Source organism: Macaca nemestrina, chromosome 8 (genome assembly GCF_043159975.1).
Source record: "Macaca nemestrina isolate mMacNem1 chromosome 8, mMacNem.hap1, whole genome shotgun sequence".
NCBI lineage: Eukaryota > Metazoa > Chordata > Mammalia > Primates > Cercopithecidae > Macaca > Macaca nemestrina.
Genome location: NC_092132.1, coordinates 116,694,724 through 116,718,894, shown reverse-complemented (window position 1 = coordinate 116,718,894; position 24,171 = coordinate 116,694,724). Strand labels below are relative to the sequence as shown.

The 24,171-nt window shown below is 45.7% G+C and overlaps 1 long non-coding RNA gene across 7 annotated transcripts in view; it reads right to left on the bottom strand.

The window, feature by feature from the left end:
• Nucleotides 1-19,449, bottom strand: part of LOC105476585 (uncharacterized) — a 43,916-nt gene extending 24,467 nt beyond the window's left edge. For 3 of the 7 annotated variants that reach the window (XR_011607093.1, XR_011607096.1, XR_011607097.1), the window contains exons 1-2: nucleotides 19,309-19,449; nucleotides 19,128-19,191 (exon numbers count right to left, since the gene is read on the bottom strand). This is a non-coding gene — a long non-coding RNA (uncharacterized lncRNA). The remainder of the gene's footprint in view (nucleotides 1-19,127; nucleotides 19,192-19,308) is intronic. The other 4 variants (XR_011607091.1, XR_011607094.1, XR_011607092.1 and 1 more) reach the window with 4 other exon arrangements.
• Between the last annotated feature and the right edge of the window lie 4,722 nt (nucleotides 19,450-24,171).

Genomic DNA, 24,171 nt, shown 5'->3' with positions numbered 1-24,171 from the left:
CTGAGACTCAGCAAGGTGAAGCAACTTCCCTAAGGTTGCACAGCTAGTAACAGGCAAAGCCAGGCAGTCTACCCCCAAAGAACTTAACTGCTGTGCTATCTGAAAAGAGGGTAGAGTATGGATATGGGAAGATCAGTCAGGAGCCACTGCAGTGCCTCAGGTGGGAGAGGATGGAAGCTGCGAGATAAGCAGACTGCAAATGAAAAGAAAGGCGAATCAGAAGGACTTGTGATAGAAGAGGGTGATGGGGGTGGGGAGGGGAGACAGAGTGGGAGGGAAGGGCAGGAGTAACCTCCAGGCCTCTCACTTGCGCGTCTCTCATTTGGAGGAAACTGAAGTGTGTTGACTACAGAGACACACACACCATGCACACCCAGGATACGTAGCTGCGTATTGGGCAGAGAGAGAGCAAGAATGAAAGGAAACATAACAAAAGGAAAACAGCGGCTCTCTTTCAGTGATTGGATGATGAGTTATTTTTACTTCTTCTTTATGTATGTCTATATTTTCTAAATCTCTTACAACAGGTATATATTATTTTCATAATCAGAGTAAAATTAGTTAAACCTTCAAATTATGCATCAGGATCTGTTCAGTGGCTATCCTGCGATGCCCTTGGTTGTGCTGTAGGGATGTAGGCTATCTCCATCCACAGGGCATTGTCTATAGGCACCTCTTGAAGTGTATGACCATGAGGGTGTCAGTGTCAGGCAGGAAGTGACAATCACCCTTCCACAAGCCCCCTGGGCTGGCAACCCACTCGGCTCTTCAAAAGCTGCAGAAGCCCAAGGACGGCAGGCTCCGTTCAGAGCCCAAGGGCAGATGTTTGAAGTCAATTCTCAGTAGGAATTCCAGACCTCTCCAAGAGATCTTAGCTTCCTGCAGAGGAGCGAGTAACACAAGTCCAGCAGGACCTAAAACCAACCATGCTGTGGCAAAATGACAGATGAATTCACTGTGGCCCCTCAGGGGGTAGCAGAAGGGTCTCCCCTGGGCCCCTGAGAATCTCCAAATTCCTGTGTGGCTTCCTCTCCAGGTGCAAGCCCAGGCCTGGCAAGGCCAGGTGGGATGAGGGCAGCTTCCTCACAGACTGGGTGGGAAGAAGAGAACACACCGTTCCTCTAACACCATCCCCTGGAGAACAGGAGGGAGGGTCAGAGCCTGGGGCCTCAGACAGAGACTCCAAGAGGTCAGGAGAGCCCTGGCCTCTGGCCGAGTGATCAGGAGCCTGGGGGGCACCCACAGTATCCCAGGGGAGTGAAGTGAGCTCTGCATGACACTGTCAGGGGTGGGAGGTGCTAAGGAGATAGGAGTTCCACGAGACCCCGGAAGAAGATGGGAGTCTGCCTGGCAGCGGCTTCCGTAGGATGCAGCGGCCTTTGTTGCAGTTAGAGGGACTCCTGGTTTCTGAAAGAGTAGCAGTGGCTGCAGAGTCAGCACAACTTACTTCAAAATCAGGCTGGGTTCCATGTTAAAAAATGGTGATTCTGGCATCCATCTCATGGGGTTATTGAGGTCACAAGACCCCAAGGGGGAGCCACTGTGGTTGGCATATGGACTCATGCAGTAGAGGTATATTCACACAATATCTCTATGGGGTTTGTTGCTGGGTATTGTCTCACAGTGGCCTGTCCCCAAGACCAAAGATTAAGTACACACATACCATACACACAGGTGTCAATATTCACTTTTTTAAAACTTTTTTTTAAACTTTGATTTTTTTTTTTTCTTTTTAGACAGAGTCTCGCTCCGTCACCCAGGCTAGAGTGCAGTGGCTCAGTCTCCACTCACTGCAACCTCTGCATCCTGGGTTAAAGCAATTCCCCTGCCTCAGCCTCCCACTGAGTCCTAGGACTGGAGGCACCCACCACCACTCCCAGCTAATTTTTATATTTTTAGTGGATGGGGTTTAGAGACGGGGTTTCACCATGTTGACCAGGCTGGTCTCAAACTCTTGACCACAGGTGATCTACTGGCCTAGGCCTCCCAAAGTGCTGGGATTATAGGCATGAGCCACCGTGCCCAGCCTGATTTTTTTTTTTAAGAGATGAGGTTTCATTATATAGAAATCCTCCCACCTCAGCCTCCTCAGTAGCTGAGACTGCAGGCATGCCCCACTGTGCCCCACAATATTCACATAACATAATCATTGAACACATAAATATAATCATAACCACTTAAACACACATATACATGCACAACCTGTTTACTCCCAAACATTCTTGTAGTCACATGTAATTCATCATAACTTAGGACAATTTGTAACTGATCAAGGGCTTGCCACCTGAGCCTTGGCTCATATAATTATCAAGGATTGTCTATCTCATCTTGTGTACTCTCCAAATGATGAGATAGATAATCTAATTATTACTATCCAGTTCTTAAAGGCAATATGACTGAGCTCAATGCAACTGAGAGACTCCCAAAGACACACAGTGAGTAGCTGGCAGTGTCCAATTTAAATCCAATTCCAAACGAATGCTTCTCCACTCTGTCACACATGTACCCATGACGTGTCAACACTTATATCTCCTACTCAGCAAGTTGAAGTTCCTTAGCTTCCCAAAAGAATGCTTGAATCAACCCATCAGGTGGGAGTAGCTATGAATGAAGCAGAGTCAAATAGAGAGGCACGCCCCACCCGCCTTCAAGCAGACACACACAGCTGAGACTCAGTTCACCCTTCTTAATTCCCAGCCTTTATCTGGGACATTCTTTCCTCCCAGGTCGTCATCTCCCGATTCCTCTCCCCTAACCAACCCCAGCCCACACACTTGCTCTCCTCTTCTCTGATGACCCACTGTACAGTCTGTTTTTTGTAGCTTAGCCTTCATGGTTCTCTAGTCATTTCTTTGTGCTTAAAATGTAAGAGCTAGGTCTCAAAAAAAATAAAATAAAAATAAGAGCCAGGGCTCTGCGGTCAGCCAGATATAGATCGAAGTCTTATCTCCCACTCTTCCTAGCTGTGTCCCTGGATATGTTGCTTAACCTCTCTGAGCCAACTCTCTTTGCCTATAAAAGGAGGGTATTGATAGTACACACCCCGTAGTTATGAGAACTCTATGTAAAAAAACAGAATCTGACAGAAAGCAAAAGTTCAATAAATATGAACAATGAATATAGTTCTCTTTATTCAGCAAATGGCAAACTCACTGGGAATTGGACATATTCTTTTTTTTTTTTTTTTTTTTTTTTTTTTTTTGAGACGGAGTCTCGCTCTGTCACCCAGGCTGGAGTGCAGTGGCCGGATCTCAGCTCACTGCAAGCTCCTCCTCTCGGGTTCACGCCATTCTCCTGCCTCAGCCTCCCGAGTAGCTGGGACTACAGGCACCCGCCACTTCGCCCGGCTAGTTTTTTTTTGTATTTTTTAGTAGAGACGGGGTTTCACCGTATTAGCCAGGATGGTCTCGATCTCCTGACCTCATGATCCGCCCATCTCGGCCTCCCAAAGTGCTGGGATTACAGGCTTGAGCCACCGCGCCCGGCCGGACATATTCTTTTGGGTACCCCCTAAAGGCCCTGGCACTGTGCTGGGCACTGTGCTGGGCACAACCAAGTTATTCATCAGCTATGTCAGATGAGTTCCAACTCAGTCACAGGCTAGCTGTGGGACTTCAGGTGACGCGTTTCACCTCTCTGGGCCTCAGTTCTCTGAGTTGGTGGAGCTGCGTCAAATTCACTCCTAACCCAGAGTACTGAGTGGATTGGTGAACTACACCCTCAGCTGAAGCTGCAAAGCAGAGGGTTAATTGCACCAGAGGGTGTGACTCAGACCTGGGGTTGGATCCTGGCTCCACCTTGAACAAGTCACATATCTTCTCCAAGCATTCATTTTCTCAATAAAGTGAGGATGGCGATGTCTACTTCACAGTACTGTTACAATAATTAAATGGCATAATGCCTGTAAAACTCCTGGCACGTGATGGATGCACAATAAATGGCCTTGGTGGTGGAAGTTGTTATTATTATTATTATTCCAAAGAGTGAAGGAGGGAGAAGGTGCCGAGAATTCAAGCCACAATTGCTATGACAGCAATGACTTAGGAAAAGAAATGGGTAGTAAAAATGTGAGAAAGTGTCCTTAGGCAAACCCCAGAGTACTCGTGTCAATGGCCTGAGCCCCACACCCTTGCCAGCCCCTACCCCCTCCCCCGCCCCAGTGTGCAGAAAGAAGATAAGCAGCTTGTCATCCTCTATTTGTCGACTGGAAGATCCACAGTGTTGTCTGGGTTTTAGCTCCAGCTTCTCCAGTAGAGGCGCCGGCCAGGTGAAGCACAGACCCCGAGTGGCCCCTATGAAGCACGGCCCCTGTCGGGGCTAAAATCAAAGCCCCCATGCCTCTGGGGACCTGTCCGCCTGCCTGAGGCTCATCTCCAAAGAGCGGAACTGCCTGTCATGGCCCACAGGAGACCAGCGGCCTTCTGCAGTTGCTGGGCTGAACGGGAGCAGCCCAAGCTTGTCTGAGAGCTGTCCCCAAGCCGGGAAGTCCAGAGCAACTCTGTGACTCTCAGTGGGAGGGTCTAAAGGGAGGAGAGGGTTAAAAGAATCTCTCAGGGACCAGAAGAGGAGTCAGGCATGAAACCCTTTTCCCAGCTCTGAGCACTTCCAAAGCCTGCCCTGACCGCTCCCTCCCCTGAGGCCACGCCACAGCTGAAGCCGACTCAAGCCTGACTCCTCGCCAGCCCTCAAGTGTCGCCTTGAGTTTGGGGAACTCAGCAGCTCCAAGGTTCTGACCTTCCTGCCAGGGCCACAACAAACACCTGTCACCAGCATGAGTGCTAATGACAGGCCTGAGTGAGTGGCATTAAGGTTAACACCTGCGTTAGTGACGTGCCCTTCGAAGGTCAGTGGTGCCTATTTAAGCAGCCTAGGGGGAGGACAGAGGTAGGGACTAGCCACCATCCAATCTAAGCAGGTGGCTCTATTACTCGTGCTAAAGCTCTCCCCAGTCATCCATGTAATTGAAGTAACTCAGGGGATTTTCTCTCCGTCACCCTCGAGCAGAGCAGGAAGAGAGGGACCGGGAGGACGCATTTGCCTTAAGTGGCCCTGCTGACTTGCCGCTGGGCAGGTGGGCTCTCCCTGCACTTAGGGGAGTAGGGGGCTTATTGAGGCTGACACCGTGGCTCCTGGAAATGTGCTTCTGCCATTAACTGTGCCCTAAGCCCTGAGTCACAGCATGAGGTCAAATCTCTCATCCTCTGCTCAGCTCCCAGGCCTGGCCTGCTCTTGCCTGTTCACTCAAGCAAACCTTCTCCCCTGGGGTGCTCCCAGCTCAGCTTCCAGGCCTTCTCATCCTCACTGCCGCATCCTGCCCTTACCACCCTCAGAGTGCCCACCTGTCTCTGTGTTGGGACTTTAACATAGCTCGTCGCTTTGGGACAACCGGAGAGATTTAAACAAAAGGCTTGCCCAAAGCAGAAATAATCACCAAAATGTGGGTCTGAGACTAAACGGGAGGAAGCATTGGACATGTTTATAAATGCCACATGCCACAGAGGTGCTTTAGGAGAAGTAAGCTCTGATCATTTTCCTTCTAGTCATTTAACAGTCGAGAAAAATCTATGAAGGGTCTATTTTGTGCCAGAAACTGAAGTAAGTACTGGGAGGAAAAAAAAACACACACACAGTGCCCCGCAAAGGGAACTAAGATACAGTTGGGTGGGTAATGTGAATATTTAAGCATCCCTGCTCTGTGGCTTTGGACAATTCCCTCAACTTCTCTGAGCTTTCTCGTTTATAAAACCAAGGTGACAATAAAGCGAGGATGACATGAGCTAATCGCCTTGGCACATAGTTTCCTGCTGCAAAGGAAATGCTGAAAGACACCAAAACAGAGATGCAGACAAGGAGTTCTGGAAGCAAAAAGGAGGGCGAGACCACGGCCCACAGGGAGAAGGAGGAAGGCGTCCTGGAGGTTGAGAAGATTTGGATGCAAGGCAATGAGGATAACACATTCCCATGGAAGGAATGGTGAAATCAAGGACTCCACAGATGAAAGAAGCCACAACAGGGTGTTCCTGATGACGGCATGCCCGGATGGCCCGGGCAATGACCTAATGTAAGAGGAATTTATACAAGGATAGCTGCTCCATTTCAAGAAAATAGAGCAGGTGTTTTGGGGGGGGCGGTGGTAAAACTCCTTATGCTGATTGCTTCGGGGTCTCTGCATGTGATAAATGCCGGGTGGTGTTATGATGGTAAGAAGATGTCAGGAATAAACCAGAGACCTCCCTGCAGATGCCATGGCCAGATGGGAAGACTGGCAGTGTCTGAACGTCACTTGGCCCCAGTGTCCCAGGATTCTCCCAAACCCTGCCTCAAAGGGCCCAGGCACCAAGCACTTCCGTCAGCAAAACAGAGGAGGGAAAAACAATGACTCAGTAACTTTCAGAGTTTAAAGTGCACCCTTTGTCTCCCACCTGCAGTTTTATTACCCATCCCACATAGTACATTTCTCCTCTTCTCACAGGCCTTTAACTCACCTCATGAGACCATTTTCAAGATGGGGAAAACTGAGCTACAGTCACACAGCTTAGCTCAGTGCAGAAACCAGCAGCAGTGATCATGGTAACAGGTCATATTGATACTTATTGCACCCTAGCCTAGCACTAGATATGTGCCAAGGCTATTAGTTCATGTCATCCTCACCTTATTATCATGTTTTGTAAATGAGGAAACTCAGAGCGGTTGAGGGAATTGTCCAAAGCCACACAGCCAGTTAATTGGTGGGGCAACTCTCAAACCAGCTGTTTTTAACCCAAGATACCAAGGGCAGTTTTTATCTGCTATACCCAAGTGCAAATGGGCTCAAAGGCCAGGATCCGGACTGCGGCTGCATGAAAGGGACAGTGCCCGCCCATCAGCGAAGGCTGCAGGAGTGTGTGGGGAGTCCAATATACTTCAGAGATCACCTCCCATCTTTGCAGGAGAGAGAAGTTCTCAAGGATAGGCAGAGAAGAAAGCCCCAGGGTTTAACCCTGTATCAGTCAGTCTAAAGGTGGATTTCAGAGTGGGGAGGGCCATGAGAAAAGAAGGGAAATCAAAGCAGTAAACCTTCCCCTGCACAAACGCAGGTAACCAGGAAGGCAACGAGGCCAGCAGCCATGCAACCCTCCACTCATATTTCACAGGCGAGATGACAACAATTGGACATGTCACTCCCGAAAACCAGAAACTCAAAGCAATTTGAGATGAACTTTCAGAATGATGAAACAAATGGCCATCTTTGTGTTATACACCAAATAAATCACACCAAAATGATAGTTGTAATCCCCAAAAGTACACAGAGAATTGATTTTACTGTGACACTTATCATGATGAACGGGTGCACCCTAGGACGGGCCATCTTAAGTGGTGGCTGCTTAACCCCTGCCCTCCCAGGTCTGGTCCCTTCCCTGCAGAGTCCCCCAGCTGTTCTCAAGGCCCCAGCACACAAAGCCTGATTGCCAGGATGAGCCCTGGCCTTGCACCATGGGGCCCACGTAGGTGGACACACCAGCAGCTTCCAAAGCACTGGGTGAGTCCAGACCAAGCTCCCACCTAAGACAGAAAGGGGGGCAGGCGTGGTGGCTCAACCCTGTAATCCCAGCACTTTGGGAGGCCAAGGCAGGCAGATCACTTGAGCTCAGAAGTTCGAGACCATCCTAGCCAACATGGAGAAACCCCATCTCTACTAAAAATATAAAATTAGCCTGGCACAGTGGCATGCGCCTGTAATCCCAGCTACTCAGGAGGCTGAGGCAGGAGAATCATTTGAACCCAGAAGGTGGAGGCTGCAGTGAGCCAAGATCATGCCAGTGCACTCCAGCCTGGGTGACAGAGTAAGACTCCGTCTCAAAAACTAAAAATAAAATAAAATAAATTTTAGACAACGGAAAGGTGCCTCACTGGCCAGCTGCATCTGAGTGAAGGGAGGAAAGATCTGATGTTTTCCATTAATTGCCTACTTAATCTTTTTCTTTTAACTTTTATTTCAGGTTCGGGGCACTGTGCAGGTTTGTTATATAGGTAAATTGCATGTCATACGGGTTTGGTGTACAGATTATTTTGTCACCCAGTTGATAAGCATAGTATGCAATAGGTAAGTTTTTCAATCCTCACCCTCCTCCCATTCTCCACCCTCAAGTGGGCCCTGGTGTCTATTGTTCCCTTCTTTGTATCTATGTGTCCTCAGTGTTTAGCTCCCACTAATGAGTGAGAACATGCGGTATTGGTTTTCTGTTTCTGCATTAGTTCACTTACAAAAATGGCCTTCAGCTCCATCCATGTTGCTGCAAAGGACATGATCTCGTTCTTTTTCATGACTGCATAGTATTCCATGGTGTATATGCCTGCTGAGTGTCATTACTTACTCCTTATTTTCGGACGGATTCATTGAGGCTCAGAGAGGCCAAATATTAGCCAGAGATTTGAATGAAAGTCTTCATGATTCCAAATGGGTTCTCTTCCCACCACATCCTGCTGCTAAGATCCTTCCCCCAGCTCTGGGCTGGAATTCATACATTCATTCATTCATTTATTCAATCAATCATGGTCCAGCATTAGATTTCAGACACTGGGTCAAGGATACAATAGAGAATAAGACACTATTTCTGCCACACAGAGCTCCCTACAAATACGGAGGGGAGGGGTAGACCATCATTTCACAAATGAATGAAAATAACAATGGTGGTTCATTCTTCTGGGAGACATGCACGGGCTGTGAGAGCACCGTAACAGGGAGCCGCTGGGTCAGCAAAGGCAGGGGAAGCTTCCCCAAGGAACTGACTGGACTGAGATCTCATGGATAACATGGTGCCAGCCAGGTGAAAGGACAAGGACACAGTGGGCACCAGGCCTGAAGGCAGCTAGCCAGGAGCAGAAAGAGGAGGTAAGGAAGGCAGGCGGCAGAGGAAGCCAGGGAGGCGAGCGGAAGGATGGGGGCCTGCCAAGCCTGCATAACAAGGGGCTTCTCTCATTGTGAAGCTGTGGAAAGCCACCACCCAGGCTGGGGAGACATGAGCAGATTTGTGCTTCAATAGCTCACTCCAGTCTGACTCAGGGACCCTGCCAAACCTCATCAGGTCGTGGGGAGGCCGAGTTCGTTTCAGATCAGAGGCTGACAGTGCGGAAAGTCTTGCATCCTTACAGGAATCTTTGCCTTCTACCACTCATAGTTCAGAACAGTATGGCTTACCGTGAAAGCTGCTCTAAGACAGCGAACAAAGAGTAAATAGAAGATGTTCTATAAAAGAAGCTATAAAAATCAACTCAGAACAAAGTTAAAGAGAGTTAATAATAAATAAAATAGTCATAAATAAAAATGATATTTCAGAGTTATATTGTAAACAAAGTCTTTAGATCTATATTGCCGTGTTCACTATTTTGTTTTGTCAGGAGATTTTTTTGTTTAGTTGTCTTTTTTTCCTTAATGCAGCTAGTCCCATCCCAGTTCTGCTTGGGCAAAAGCCTTGACTTCATAGAACTTCAGTCTTTCCTTCAACTCTAAAATATCACGATCTTCTGACACACAGAGATTTTATAAGTGATGTACACGTTTATATCAGACAGTGAGTGCTTGTCAAATTCAAGCTCTGGGAATATATGGTCAATCCGACTTCAGAGAGCAAATAACAGGATAGGCCTTCTAGCCCCCAAGCTGCCCAAACACAAGCTCACTGGGCTCTGGAAGCTCACTGGCTTCGAGGAGAAGACATATTTTTTAAGCAAACAGCCATAACCACTTGCCCATGTTTGCAAAGATAAGGAGTAATGGGGCAGTGATCAGAATCTAGCCATTGTAAAATTTTAAAAGGACAAAAAGCAGGAATTAGGTAATGACCTCACAGTAAGTTTCTTCTCTCTTGAATTTTCTAAGTTATAGGTAAACAATGAATCAAACTAGGAAGGAGAGAAGTTTTTCATCATGTTGCTCTCCTGCCCCAAACACATTTAAAGGGGAACAGTGATCATGACATAACTTAGCAAAACCTAGATACAAGCTCCTACCAGATGCCTTTAAACCAGTAATATCCAGATTTAACTAGTAAAGGATGAGAACATGTTTAAAGGGGAAAAAATATCTCACCAATCCCCAGGGGGTTGACTTAAATTATTTTACAGTAAAGTTATTACATCCAAATACTTATCTAAGTATAAATTCGTATGTTTCTAGCACTTATGCAAATATAAAATAAAAACGAATTTGCAGAATAAACGCAGTTAAAACTACCAAACCTACAAAATTCAAATTAACAGCATTAGTTTACTATGATGGATCATGAAGCTTTGCAGAAGCTGGGTCTCTGGCATTGAGCTTACCAACAGAAAGACATCATTGTTCTGGTTTTCCCTCATTGTCAGCTCGATTCTTTTGACTTTAACATGATGGACCATCATTTAATCCAGAGGTCAGCAAACATTTTCTGTAAGAGCCAGACTCTAAATATTTTAGGCTTTGTAGACCATACTGTCTCTGTCACAAACTACTCAACTCTGCTGTTCCAGGATGAAATCAGCTATAGACAATACATAAACAGATGGGCCTGGCTGCATTCCAAAAAACTTTATTTACCAAAACAGGTGCCAGGCAAGATTTGACCAGAGGGCCATAGTTTGCTGACTCTAGATTCAATCCATCATCTTTATTATGTCATCATTGGGCCTTTTGCCTTTGAACAACAAATTCACTTTTAACCACTGATTTATCATTTTTATGGACCAGTCAATTCAATAATTCACTCCAAAAGTCAACCTTGAAAAATAAATTAGCAGAAAATTTTCCTTCCCTATTTACTATTCAATAACTGCTAAAGAACTTGTGTGTGGGTCAAACAGATACCTGCACTCCCATGTTTATTGTAGCACTATTCACAACAGCCAAGATACGGAATTAACCCAAGTGCCCATCAACGAATGAAGAGATAAAGAAAATGTGGCATGTATACACAATGGAGTATTATCCAACCACAAAAAAATAAATAAATAAGAAATCCTTTCATTTGCTGCAACATGGATGGAACTGGAGGTCATTGTGTTAAGTGAAATAAGCCGGCCAGGCACGGTGGCTCATACCTGTAATCCCAGTACTTTGGGAGGCCAAGGTGGGCAGATCACTTGAGCTCAGGAGTTCAAGACCATCATGGCCAACATGGCGAAATCCCATATCTACTAAGAATACAAAATTAGCCAGGCATGGTGGTATGTGTCTGTAATCTCTGCTATTCGGGAGGCTGAGGCAGGAGAATCACTTGAACCCAGGAGGCGGAGGCTGCAGTGAGCCAAGATCACGCCAGTGCACTCCAGCCTGAGTGACAGAATGAGACTCTGTCTCAAAAAAACAAACCAAAAAAAAAATAATAAAAGAAGGAAGCCAGGCACAGAAAGACAAATACCACATGTTCTCACTTATATGTGGGACCTCAAAAAAATGTGGATCTCAGGGAGATAGAGTAGAATGGTGGTTGCCAAAGGCTGGAAAAGAAGTCGGGAGGTGGAGGACAAGATAAGTTGGTTCAGGTGCACAAATACACTTAGATAGAAAGAATAAGTTCTAGTGTTCAGTATTACAGTAGGGAAATTATAATTAATGATAATTTGTTGTATATTTCAAAATAGCTAGAAGAGAAGAATGGTAATGTTCTCAACACAAAGAAAAATGTTTGAAGTTATAAGCACCCCAAGCACCACAATTTGATCACTACACATTTATACAGGAATCAAAATATCACAGGTACCCCTGAAATATGCACAACTACTACATATCAATTTAAAAATTTTAACAGAATTTTCGCAAATTGCTGTGCCAGGCACGGTGGCTCATGCTTGTAATCCCAGTTTTGTGGGAGGCCAGGGCAGGAGGATCACTTGAGCTCAGGAGTTCAAGGCTAGCCTGGACAACATAGTGAGACTCTATATCTGCAAAAATTTTTAAAAATTAGCCAGACATGGTAGTCCACACCTTGTAGTCCCAGTTACTAAGGAGGCTGAGGTGGGAGGATGGCTTGGGCCCAAGAGTTTGAGGCTGCAGTCAACCATGATCATGCCACTGCACTCCAGTCTGGGCACCTCTGCGTGACCCTGTCTCTAGGAAAAAATAAAGAATTTGTGCAAATGGATAGTTTTTTAAAAGACAGGATTTGAGCCATACACCACTCAGAGTGGGAGGGGTGCCTTTGGCTTCTGGGCACCTACAGTTCCCTGGAGCAAGTGGTGGCTCAGTTCCCTTGCTTCCTTTCTCTACTTGGTCTACATGTTGGACAACAGGTGGTGACACCCTTTTACCCTTGTTGGACATGAGCATATTATTGAAGATCGTCAGCCTCTTTATTTTATGTTCTCTTTATTTTACCATTTATTCATTCAAACAAACCAATAAACCAATAATGACTCAGTACTGCCAACATGCCAGGCACTGTCCTGGGCACTTGAGATCTTAAGTGTAAAAAGACAAAAAGTCCCACTGTCACAAGTTTTATACCCAGTTAGGGAGGGTGAGAGGTGGAGTCAGACAATAAAAATAGAAATAGCGTATTAATACATACATTGTATTTTTTTGAGACAGGGTCTCACTGTGTTGCCCAGGCTGGTCTTGAACTCCTGGGCTCAAGCCGTCATCCTGCCTCAGCCTCCCAAAGTCCTGGGATTACAGGTGTGAGCCACCACACCTGGCCAAATTATATTATTTTAATGAGATCAAGTTAAAGTCTTTATTAAAGAACCTCAGAAACCACCATCTTTATTTCAGAAAATTATCTTCACTCGTGAAACATCATCCCAAAGAGAAGTGTTAGGTTTTCACCCTGCACGAGAATTCAGCAATGGCAGAGAGGGAATACTTATTTTCTTTGGCCAGTAGGATGGGTTGAACTAACAGGGGTCAGGCTTGCTCGCCAACACAGCGGACACCCCCTGCTGCCCTGTGAGGGGATCACTGCGTGCCCGTGGGTTCCAAGCACAAACGCTCCAGCACTGGAGTTGGACAACACTGATTGGTCCATGCCCATGACTTGGAATATGCTGCCATTGCTACTTAGATGGCCTTATCTTTGTCACAGCCCTTCACAGCATGGCCAGAGAAGACCAAAGCCAGCCTTAGAATGCCTTGATCAGGTCCTGGCTCTGCCAATGGTTGGTCCATGCCCGTGACCTGGAATATGCTGCCATTGCAGATTAGATGGCCTCATCTTTGTCACAGCTCTTCACAGGATGGCCAGAGACCAAAGCCAGCCTGGGAAGGCCTTGGTCAGGTCCCAGCTCTGCCAGTGGTGACTGTGGACAGGTCAGCCACCCTGTTAAGAGTCTTGATTTCTCCATATGTAAATCTGGAATGACATAAATGCCTTTCCTGTCTTCTTCATAAAATTCCTAAGAGATCCAAATAAGGCACAGTGTGAAAGCATTTGAAAATTAACCTGCTAAGAGCTGGGTTGGCACCCCTAAAAAATTAGGGTCCCTAGGAAGGGGATTTATGTTGACAAATTTAATAGCCTTGGTCCCCTCCAGACCACCTGGCCCAGTAATTTGCACTGGGTTCCCAGTTCTAGTCAGCCTTGTATCCATACAAAAGCTCTGTAAATGTAATGTAGCCATATTATTATAATAATAATTATATTATTATTACCTTTGCAACGTATGGAAAAAACTACTGATGACCAAATCTCTAAGATGCTCCCATAGTTGAGTCCTCTTTACAAAAGATAGCCCCTTATCTCTGTTCACATTCATCTTAACTTTATGAACATCATTAGTTACCAAGCCTAAAGATTTTGTTTCTCTTTTATTTTTTCTGGCAAAAATCTCTAACCTTTTCTAGAATAACAATATATATTATTCCCCATTATCTTTTGCTTTAATCAGTTTTAGGAAACTACTCCCCAGTCCTCATTTTTATTGCATTTCCTTCGGGGCTTTGGGAAAGAGAAAACAAAATAAAACTCCGTGGCCCTGCAGACCACATTTCCAAAGGTCGTGAAGCTGAATATGAATGGATGAGAGAACTTCTCTCCTAAACGTTCTCAAAGTATGCTCCAAACAGACACACGCACTCATCCTATTCAGCAGGCAGGTGCTCAGCCTCGATGGAGAGCACCGAATCAGAACGCCCTGAGCATCATCCCCTCTGAAGCCCTTCCTATAGATAACACTGCCCTACACACACATCACCATCAACAGGATGCTTTACTGAACTCTACTGAGTGACGATCACTCTACGACATACACTCTATGAACACAAACACGTACGCTTCTCTTTATCTTTCTGTTTATCTATCTCTCCAACTGTCTCTGACCACAGACCAGTTGTTCTCAACCAAGGGCCACCCGCATCCCAGCTCATAAGCTCCTGGGGCAACAGCCTGAGGGTTTACAAAGCCCAACAATAACGTGGTTCCCAAGAGGAATAAAACATTGCCCTTCACCCTCCCCACCCCAGCCATCAGGGCACCCCGCTCTCAGGAGGCAGGCACTAGCCAGACTGCCCCAAGAAACCAAGTCCCCTAAGATGACAATATTTTCAATTTGCAATTTGATTTTTTTCTTTAATATGTCTGTTGTGTGCTTTCCCCTTTGTCAAAAGAGCACAAACCTTTCATTTTGCCGTTTATCTGTCTTGCGACCGGTATGGTGAAAATGTATTGGCTTTTCAGTTAGCGATTACACATCATCACATGCCCAATTTACAACACCATGCCCCAAAGAACAGATGTAATAAAGCAAGGGCAGGAAATAGCAACCTTATAAAACAGAGCTGCCGACTCAAAGGTCTTTGCGTGTGTGCAGGAAAGAAAATAGTGCCGACGCGAGGCCTGGGAACTTGTATTTTGCAAACGACCGCAGCTGTTCTGGATGTGGCTCCAGTGGGTGGGTGGGACAGAGGGAAGAAAAAGCGGGAGATCCACTTTCCTGGCCCAACGACCACAGCCCTCCAGCCACAGGGCACTGCAGGGAAGGACAGTTCTATCTTTGCACTTAGCCCTCCAAGAAACTCTATGTCCATCCAACCCAACGAAAAACACTTTCAGGACCAACTTTGCAAGGTGAAGAATCCTCATCTAACAGGTCAGGCCACCTCTGTAGGCCTGTGGGGTTCTACCTAATGGTTGCAAGAGGTTCCCTGGGACTAGGGTCTTGCATGGAGCCTTCTGATGGCCACTTCCTACTGAGACCCCTCTCTGTCCTTCTCAGAGCCCTCCAGACTGCAGGGAAGAACTACCTCAAAGACCCCAATAAATATTGCCGTGGTTCCATGAGCATATGAACCAAAATTACATCAATTTCTTCTAATGTTACTATTTCTCAATAAAGGCAATTAATGAAATACAGAGCTCCACGTAACTTATTTGTACACTTGCCGTAAATCAGGAAAAGTCTTTTGTCAAGAGGACGGGGCCTTTGTCTTTGGCTCAGACAATGCAGTCCCTCCTCCCAGGGCTAAAGGGCCTCTTCATCTTGACAATTCCACCAGGGGCCTCTTCCCTGCATTCAGGTGGCCTCAGGCCTGCCTTCCACAGCAAGGTGTGGAATTTCATCTTCCTCTGGACCCAGGCTCAACTGTCTGAGGCATTTAGCTCTCACCCCAAAAGTCCAGGTCCCTGCCTGTAAACGGGGTACAAGTTTTCCCAGAGACCAGGTGAGAGGAGAATACAGACAGAACGGAACCCTGCAGTGCTACCGGCACTCCTGTCCTTCCCCTCTCTGTTGTCCCCAGAGCAACCTCCCTCACCTTCATCCCAGCCAGAGTTCAAGGCAGTTTCCCAATCCTTCTGCTGCCAGAAGATGTAGGGTCCCTGAGTCTTCTTTTTGTTATTTTCTTTCTTTTTTTATTTTGGGTTTTTTTGTTTGTTTGTTTGTTTGTTTTGAGAGACAGAGTCTCACTCTGTTTCCCAGCCTGGAGTGCAGTGGCCCTATCACGGCTCACTGCAGCCTCAAACTCTCTCGCTCAAGCAATCCTCCTGCCTCAGCCTCCTGAGTAGCCAGGACTACAGCCACTTGCCACTATGCCCAGCTAAATTTTTTTCTTTTTGTAGAGACAGAGTCTTACTATGTTGCCCAGGATAGTCTCGAACTCCTGGCCTCATACGATCCTCCTGCCTTGGCTTTCCAAAGAGCTGGAATTACAGGAGTGAGCCACTGCACCTGACCACCTGAATCGTCTTGTCTTACTCTCTGTCCCCAGCCATTCCTCGTCCCTCTACTTTCTATTTCTCAGGAGACCAGGGAAGTCCTCATGCTCGTCTCCTCTAACCCAGGCCCCCAACACCCTGCACTCAAACACCACCAGTCTTTCAATGCTCTGAACACACAACACACTCTTCCAGATGCTCAGACACTCATACAATCCACGCTCACACACACACAGACACACATGTACATACACACACACACTCTCATCCACACTTGCACCCACACACGCACACATGCACGCACATAGAGAATCCTGTTTCAACTCCTCCATCCACGCTGATCACTGAATTTGAACTCGGCACCACACTCTCCACCACCTCATCATTTTTACCTGATAGTTTTATGCGTGTTAATCTTCTGTGTCTCCCCCAAGCTCTCCCCTAAACTCCATGAGAACAAGTCAGGAGTCTAGGCTTCCTCCATCCCTGGCTCCCCGGCATTTAGCAAAGGACTAGACCTCAGGCCAGGGCTCACTGACATTTTGCATTCACTGAGCTGAGAGAGACCCTGAAGATCACCAAGCCCCCGATATCCTCACTCCAAACTAGATGCACTGATTGATTAATTGGTGCATCGATTGTGGCCTGGTTGATTGGCAGGATCTGAAGGCCAGAGTGTAGGACTACAGAGACTGGGCATGGTTGCTGCTCTGAATTTGGCATTTCTGGGGCCCTGCCGCTGAACACCCCATAATGGGAGGGTCACTAGGCATTGCAGTGGCCAGAACTGTGTCCTGACCTCAGACCAACCGAGGTCCCAGGCTGGCTCTGCCTCTGACTCACTCTGTGACCATCGGTAAATTTCTCCAACCCCAGCTCTTCACTGTAAGATGGAAACATTAATAGGCTCCATTTCACTGAGCTGCTGTGGACGCTAAGGGAGATAATATGGGCAGATCATTCAGCACAGGGCCTGGCACATAGCAAAGACCCCATACATGATCATTCTCCTCAAAATCACAAATAAAAAGAAGAGGTAGCCAGGCACAGTGGCTCATACCTATAATCCCAACACTACTGGGAGGCTGAGGCGGGAGGATCACTGGAGGCCAGGAGTCCAAGACCAGCCTTGGCAACATGGCAGAACCTGCCTGTACAAAAAAAAATTTTAAATCAGCCAGACGTGGTGCTGCATGCCTGTAGTCCGCACACTTGGGGGGCTTCAGTGAGAGGATTGCTTGAGCCCAGAAGGTCGAGGCTGCAGTGAGCTGAGATCACACCACTGCACTCCAGCCTGGGCGGCAGAGCAAGACCCTGACTCAAAAAAAGTAATAAAATAAAATAAACATTAAAACTAAAAAATAAATAGAAATAAAAAGGTGGAGTGGTTTTGAGTTCTGGACCTGCCATCAGTTGCCTATGAATATTACTTTACTGGATCCTTTGTTTTGTTTTGTTTTGTTTTAGGATTAGTTTGTTTTCTTATTGCCAAAATAAAGATCATAAAGCCTATTTCACTGGACTGTTGTGAAGGTTAAATAAAATTTCAGCTCTGCAGCACCCAGCACCTCCCAACTACCTTTAGCTAGCACCTGCAACTGGAGAGAGGAGCTGCCTCTCTAAGATCTCAAAGCATTTGTTGCTGCTCAAAGCGATTCTCAAAGCAATTCTCCTACTTTTTTTATAAACCAGATCCCAGTTTAGCTCTGTAATTCCAGAGCTGGATTCTCATCCTATTTCACAACTTGGAAAAATTGAGCCATTATTGTCCTCACATCTCCTGAGAAAGATAGGAGGGGCTGTGCCAAGGATGACACGCAGGCAGCCACAGCCATGGGCTGAGCAGGGAAGGGGGGTTCCAATGCCCTCACCCTAAAGGGATGGGATTTTGGTTTAGGGATTAAGAACCAGGGGTGTAGGCCAGGTGTGGTGGTTCACGCCTGTCATCCCAGCACTTTGGGAGGCCGAGGTGGCAGATCACTTGAGGTTAGGAGTTCAAGACCAGCCCGCGCAACATGATGAAACCCCATCTCTACTAAAAATACAAAAATTAGCTGGGCACAGTGGCACGTGCCTGTAATCCCAGCTGCTTGGGAGGCTGAGGCAGGAGAACCACTTGAACCCAGGAGGCAGAGGTTGTGGTGAGCCGAGATCACGCCACTATGCTCCAGCCTGCGGGACAGATGGAGACTCTGTCTCAGAAAAACAAACAAACAAACGAAAATACCCAGGAATGGATGATTGAGGGAAACTTCAGAACACACTCAGGGCATACCTTGAGAAACTGAATAAACAGCTTATTTATTTGTATTTTTATTTTAAAGGTATTTTTCTGATTAGAAGAGTAGTCATAGAAAATATAGAAAAGCAAATATATATGTAACAACTAGGCATATATATATGTATAACATGACTGTTAATACTTTTGCATATTTCTTTATAGGCTTTTTTCTAGGAATATTTTAACACTGAGATCTCTGTATTAGAAATTTCACATCTGTTTTCCAGTTAGTGTTACATATTATTATACAACTCATTTCCCATCTGATTAGAAACCTCTTTAATGACATCATCTTTAATGACTCCATAAATACTCCTTCATTGGAGACCACTAATTTATTTACCCATTCGCCCACTCTTGGCCATTTAGCATGCAACCAATTTTTAACCCCAACAACCTCTGGAGCGCCATGAGGTTCCGTTTGCAAATCACTGATCTGGACCTAAGGTGACTGGTCTGCAGCCCATGGCCCACATGTGTCTCCTCCCCGCTGCCCCAGCTTCACAACGGGGCCATGATATAATTATAGGATGAAGCATCAGAGCTCACCATGTTGCCTCATGGCTAATATATCCAGAATTTACATTTTAATGGCCAAAGAGCAGTGCTGTTATTCTCACAGACATTATTCTAGTCAATAAGATAGGTGATTTAAGTTGTAGGAGAATCCATTTTCACTAGAGCTGTGTAAGATTTATTGAATGAAATATGACACATAAATACTGTCTTTTCTTTTTTCTTACCTTTGGTCTGGACTTAGTCCTAACTCTTTTGATGGGAAAGATCAGAAACCTACTCGAACACGCTCTGTAAAAGATAGGATGGTTGCGGGGTATACAGAGGTCTCAAGGGAAACCAGGAAACATTGAATCAGGCCTCGGGGAGGAAGAAACCAGGGATTTGCTCACTCACTCCCTCACTCACGCATGATTTCTCTGCTCTTCGTGGGGTCCTCACTCGCTCCTCTCTCTCCCTCCTGACTGGTTTCTCTGCATCTCGGTTCCGAATATATTCAGCAAGCACATAGTCCCAAAATAGCACTCCTTGCCCCAACTTTACCTGGCCTTTCAGCACAGGCACCCAACACCAGCCAACAATTTCTTCCTGGTCCCTGGTTCAGATTTCCCAAAGAGAGGCTCTTATTGGCTTAGGTGTACGTTTTGTTCCAGTCCACATAAGGCTTTCTTGTTCTCTGGCCAGCCCACAGGCCGGCCACTCCTGGCTCCCACACCCACACTGGGTCCAATCAGTTGTGACAAGCGAAGGCAGTGTCACATGGGCCCTGCTCACTCAGCAACACGTGGGAGGACAGAAGATTCCCTGAAAACGGAGTTTGGGCCAAGCAGGAGCCACTGTGTCTAATTCCTTCACCAAGAGCTAGTAAGAGTGTCACTGAGTCAGTGACTATTTCCAGAAAGGCTCTAGAAATGCAGCCTTCAGGAATGTGCCAAAAAACGCTCTCTCTTCCCCAACAATCAGGTGGACAAACAACGTGGTTTCCGGAAACCATAAGCTCTGGGTACCCTTTCTCAAGCCCCTGATTCTGGTCAGGAACTTTGAGGCTCCAGCAGGTTCTTCCAATCAGCCAGGACCTGATCTACCTGCAAGCTCAGGGGAACTCCAGGAGCATCTTGGGGTGCGGGTGAAGGTGTCCTGGCAGGCATGGCTGCTGCCTCGAGGCTTCCCCAGGTCACAGTGCAGTCTTCTGGTCTGCAGGAGGCAGTGGTGGTAACTGAAAGCCACTGGACCTCACACCCCAACAAAGATTTCATAAGCAAAACACAATGAGACACTTGTCATAAGGCAAAAAGTTGATACATTAAACAACACTACAATTAGAAACTTTTTATCATAATAACATACCATCAAGAGAGTGAAAAGGCAAGCCACAAAGCAGAAGATACGTGCTCTCTCTATATATACATATACATATATATGCAACAAATACATTGTAATTAAAATATGGTAAGAACTTTTGAAAATAAATGTCATAAAAAGTGGACAAAAGACTTGAATGAGGGCCTGACAAAAGAGATACTTAAGTGGCTTATAAGTGTATGAAAATGTGCTTAACTACAGTAGCTATTGGGGAAAAGTAAATGAAAAAACAAAATGAGATACCACTATATCTCACCAGAATGGCAAAATCAAAAATACCGACTGCCAATATCAACTGTTGAGGAAGAGGGAAGGTAACAGAAGCATGCTGCTGCCTGGAGGTGTAAATTGATACACCCATTTTGCAAACCTATCTGGCAGTATCTATCAAAGCTGAACCATACGTATACCTTAGGAATCAGCAATTCCATTCTTAGGTATATGTCAAACAAACAGAAACACCTGAAACATAAACAAGCATGTGTTGCAACTGGAAAACAACCCAAATGTCTATCAACAGTGGAATGAGCTGGGCACAGTGGCTCACACCTGTAATCCCAGCACTTTGGGAGACCAAGGTGGGCAGATCACCTGAGGTCAGGAGTTCGAGACCAGCCTGGCCAACATGGTGAAACCCCGTCTCTACTAAAAATACAAAAATTAGCTGGGCATGGTGGCACGCACCTGTAATCCCAGCTACTCAGAGGAAGCTGAGGCAGGAGAATCGCTTGAATCCGGGAGGCAGAGGTTGCAGTGAGCCAAGATCATGCCACTGCACTCCAGCCTGGGCAACAGAACAAGACTTTGTTTCAAAAAAATAAATAAATAAAAAATAACAGTGGAATGGATACACTGGAGTCTAATCACACCATGAGACATTCCACAGCAATAAGAATAAATGAATGGGCTGCTGCTAAGTACAACCCCATGGGTGAATCTCACAAGTGAGACATGCCAGACACAGAAAAGTACACACTGAATAGTTTCATTGATGTAAAGTTCAAAAACAGGCAAAACTAATCTATGGTGTTAGGACATAGGATTGTCGTCTTTTGGGGACGGGGCAGAGAGAGTATTCTTGGGTACTGGTAATGTTACAATTCTTGATCTTGGTGGTGGTTACATAAGTGTGTTCACTTGGTGATTATTCACTGAGCTGTACATTTATAATTTAGATAGTTTTCTAGATGTATATTGTATATCAACTTTTAAATGTTCATTTTTTTGCAAAGGTAATTACTATGCCATGTAATACATATAACTATCCCCAAACATTATTAAATTCCATGTGCATGTATAACTCCTGTGAACCAGAGAGGTTAAGTGACTTCCCCAAAGTCACACAGGTTAGTTAAAGGTGGACCCAGTCTCGACCCAGGTTTTAAGACTCCAAGACCAGTTCTCTTTCTACTATAATATTGCTTCCATTTATATATTAAAGCCTCACCCATAACTCCTATTCCTGGCAAGACTGATCAACTATGCCTCCACCTCACAGAAAAAAAAAATTAATATTTAAGATATTTTTTTAAGCCATGAACTAAACTTGATGTAATGAAAGCTCTCTAGTGGGCATTAGCCAAACTCAACACTATTTTGCCTTGCGTGTATAAGTCATTCCTGCAGAAACACCTCATCAAGAAGGCACCAAACCAAGGTGCCCCCCTCCCACCAGCCTTCCCAGACAGCTGCTGCAATGCTGACCTCATGTCTGATAATATAGCCTTGGCAAGGAAGCTGTGTTGCTCTTCACAGACCCATTGTTGCTTTAGGGATCTATTTGGTTCAACTTAAAACAAAAATAAAGAAACAACTACTAAACCGTACTAAATTAAGAGGACAGAGAGTCATCCCACTGGATTTCACTTGGACTTGATGTCCCTCTTGAGACTGTGGGTGTCTCGTGGGAAGGAAGAATAAAGAGATCTGTCCTAGGAAGAATCTAACATCATAGAATTTTAAAGTTGAAAGGCACTTTAAAGTTCAACTTCTAAGATCAGAGAGTAATAAAGGCAATGCTAGAAAGTACATTATAGATTCCAAAATCTTTTTACATTCTCCATTGATCTTCCAGGCAATCATTTATGTAAGATATTATACCCCTTTTAGAGGCAAGGAAATCAAAACTCAGGCAATTTGCAGAGTTACTAGTGGTGGCCTCTTATCTCTGGGCCCTGGCTGGTTGAGCCTAAATTCTAAGCTCTTTCCAGCACAGCACATTATCAACCACACCCAGCTCACTGGGGACACCTGAAATTTATCAACATTAGTTCTCAAGGAGCTTTGGAGTCAGAGACAAGTAAGATTCTAAGAAACACAACTGTTAGCTAGCCAGACTCTTGGGCTAACGAGTTATGTTTAGCCCAGGAGACTGGCTGGTTCCATGCTGAATGTCTGGATTTTTACAGAGATGCCCATGGGTTTGTAACACACTGCACTCATAGAAAGTATCCTCTTCAAATGGATTAATGGCATTCACAGCAACCTGGATAGGACTGGAGACTATTATTCTAAGTGAAATAACTCAGGAATGGAAAACCAGACATGGTATGTTCTCACTCATAAGTGGGAGCTAAGCTATGAGGGTGCAAAGGCATAAGAATGAAACAATAGTCTTTGGGGACTCAGGGGGAAAGCATGGGAAAGAGGTGAGGGATAAAAGACTATCAATTGAGTGCAGTGTATACTGCTTGAGTGATGAGTGTACCAAAATCTCACAAATCACCACTAAAAAACTTACTCATGTAACCAAATACCACCACGTCCTCAATAACCTATGGAAATAAAAAAAAAAAAAAAGTAAAAAGTAAACAAAGAAACTATTTGATTACAGTTTAAAAAAAGAAAGAAAAAAAGAAAGAATTCTCCTCAGTCAGCCCTAACTCTGCAAGGCTTAACCACTCCAAGGTGCTTACCCACTTGGGCTGTGACCCAGGACTACATTAAAACAAAGGTACAAAGTTAGTGGTGAACAAGGGGAATCCATGTAAAGGATGCATCCCTAGAATCCTTTGTTATTTCTCTCCGTAGATGCAAGTGCTGTCCTGACAGTATCAATAGCTGCAATTAGGTTGGTGCAAATGTAATTTGCATAAAGTAATGGCAAAAACCGCAATGACATTTGCACCAGCCTAATAACAAAGGTCCTACCTGTGCTCTTCAGCAGACTCCTAGGAAGCCACAAAGCACATCTGTGGGAAGGTGGGTGCCAGAGGAAGGGCAGTGAACACGCACAGCAGCAGATCCTGGAAAGGGATGGGAAGGCCCTAGGAACCACCCATTTCCCCCTCAGAACACCTCAGAGCCCTGCTACCTGCCTCCGAGGGAGGAGCAGAACCACCTGGAGCCCATTAAGAGGCCTCAGCAACTCCCATTGCCACCCACCCTCCTGAGGGTAGGAAGCGACCATGGAAGCCAGGGGCCTACACAGTATTTACAATATGTGGTACATGGATCAACTTTAAAACCAATGGCACCTGTCATCCCAACATTTTGGGAGGCAGAGGCAGGCGGATAGTTTGAGGTTAGGAGGTCGAGACCAGCCTGGCCAACACAGTGAAACCCCATCTCTACCAAAAAAAAAAATACAAAAATTAGCCAGGTGTGGTGATGGGCTCCTGTAATTCCAGCTACTCAGGAGGCTGAGGGGGGAGAATCGCTTGAACCCGGGAGGCGGAGGTTGCAGTGAGCCGAAAGCGCACCATGGCACTCCAGCCTGGGTCACAGAATGAGACTCTAACTCAAAAAAAAAAAAAAAAAAACTGCTTTTCAACATGAGCTTTTTTGTTCGTAGCCTAGCCCCAAACAATGGCAGGATAAAGGAGACCTCCTCCATCTACACAAATGAGGAAGAAGGAAGACTACTCTCCCTTATGTTAAAAATGTAGCTGCTATAAAGAACTTCCTTTT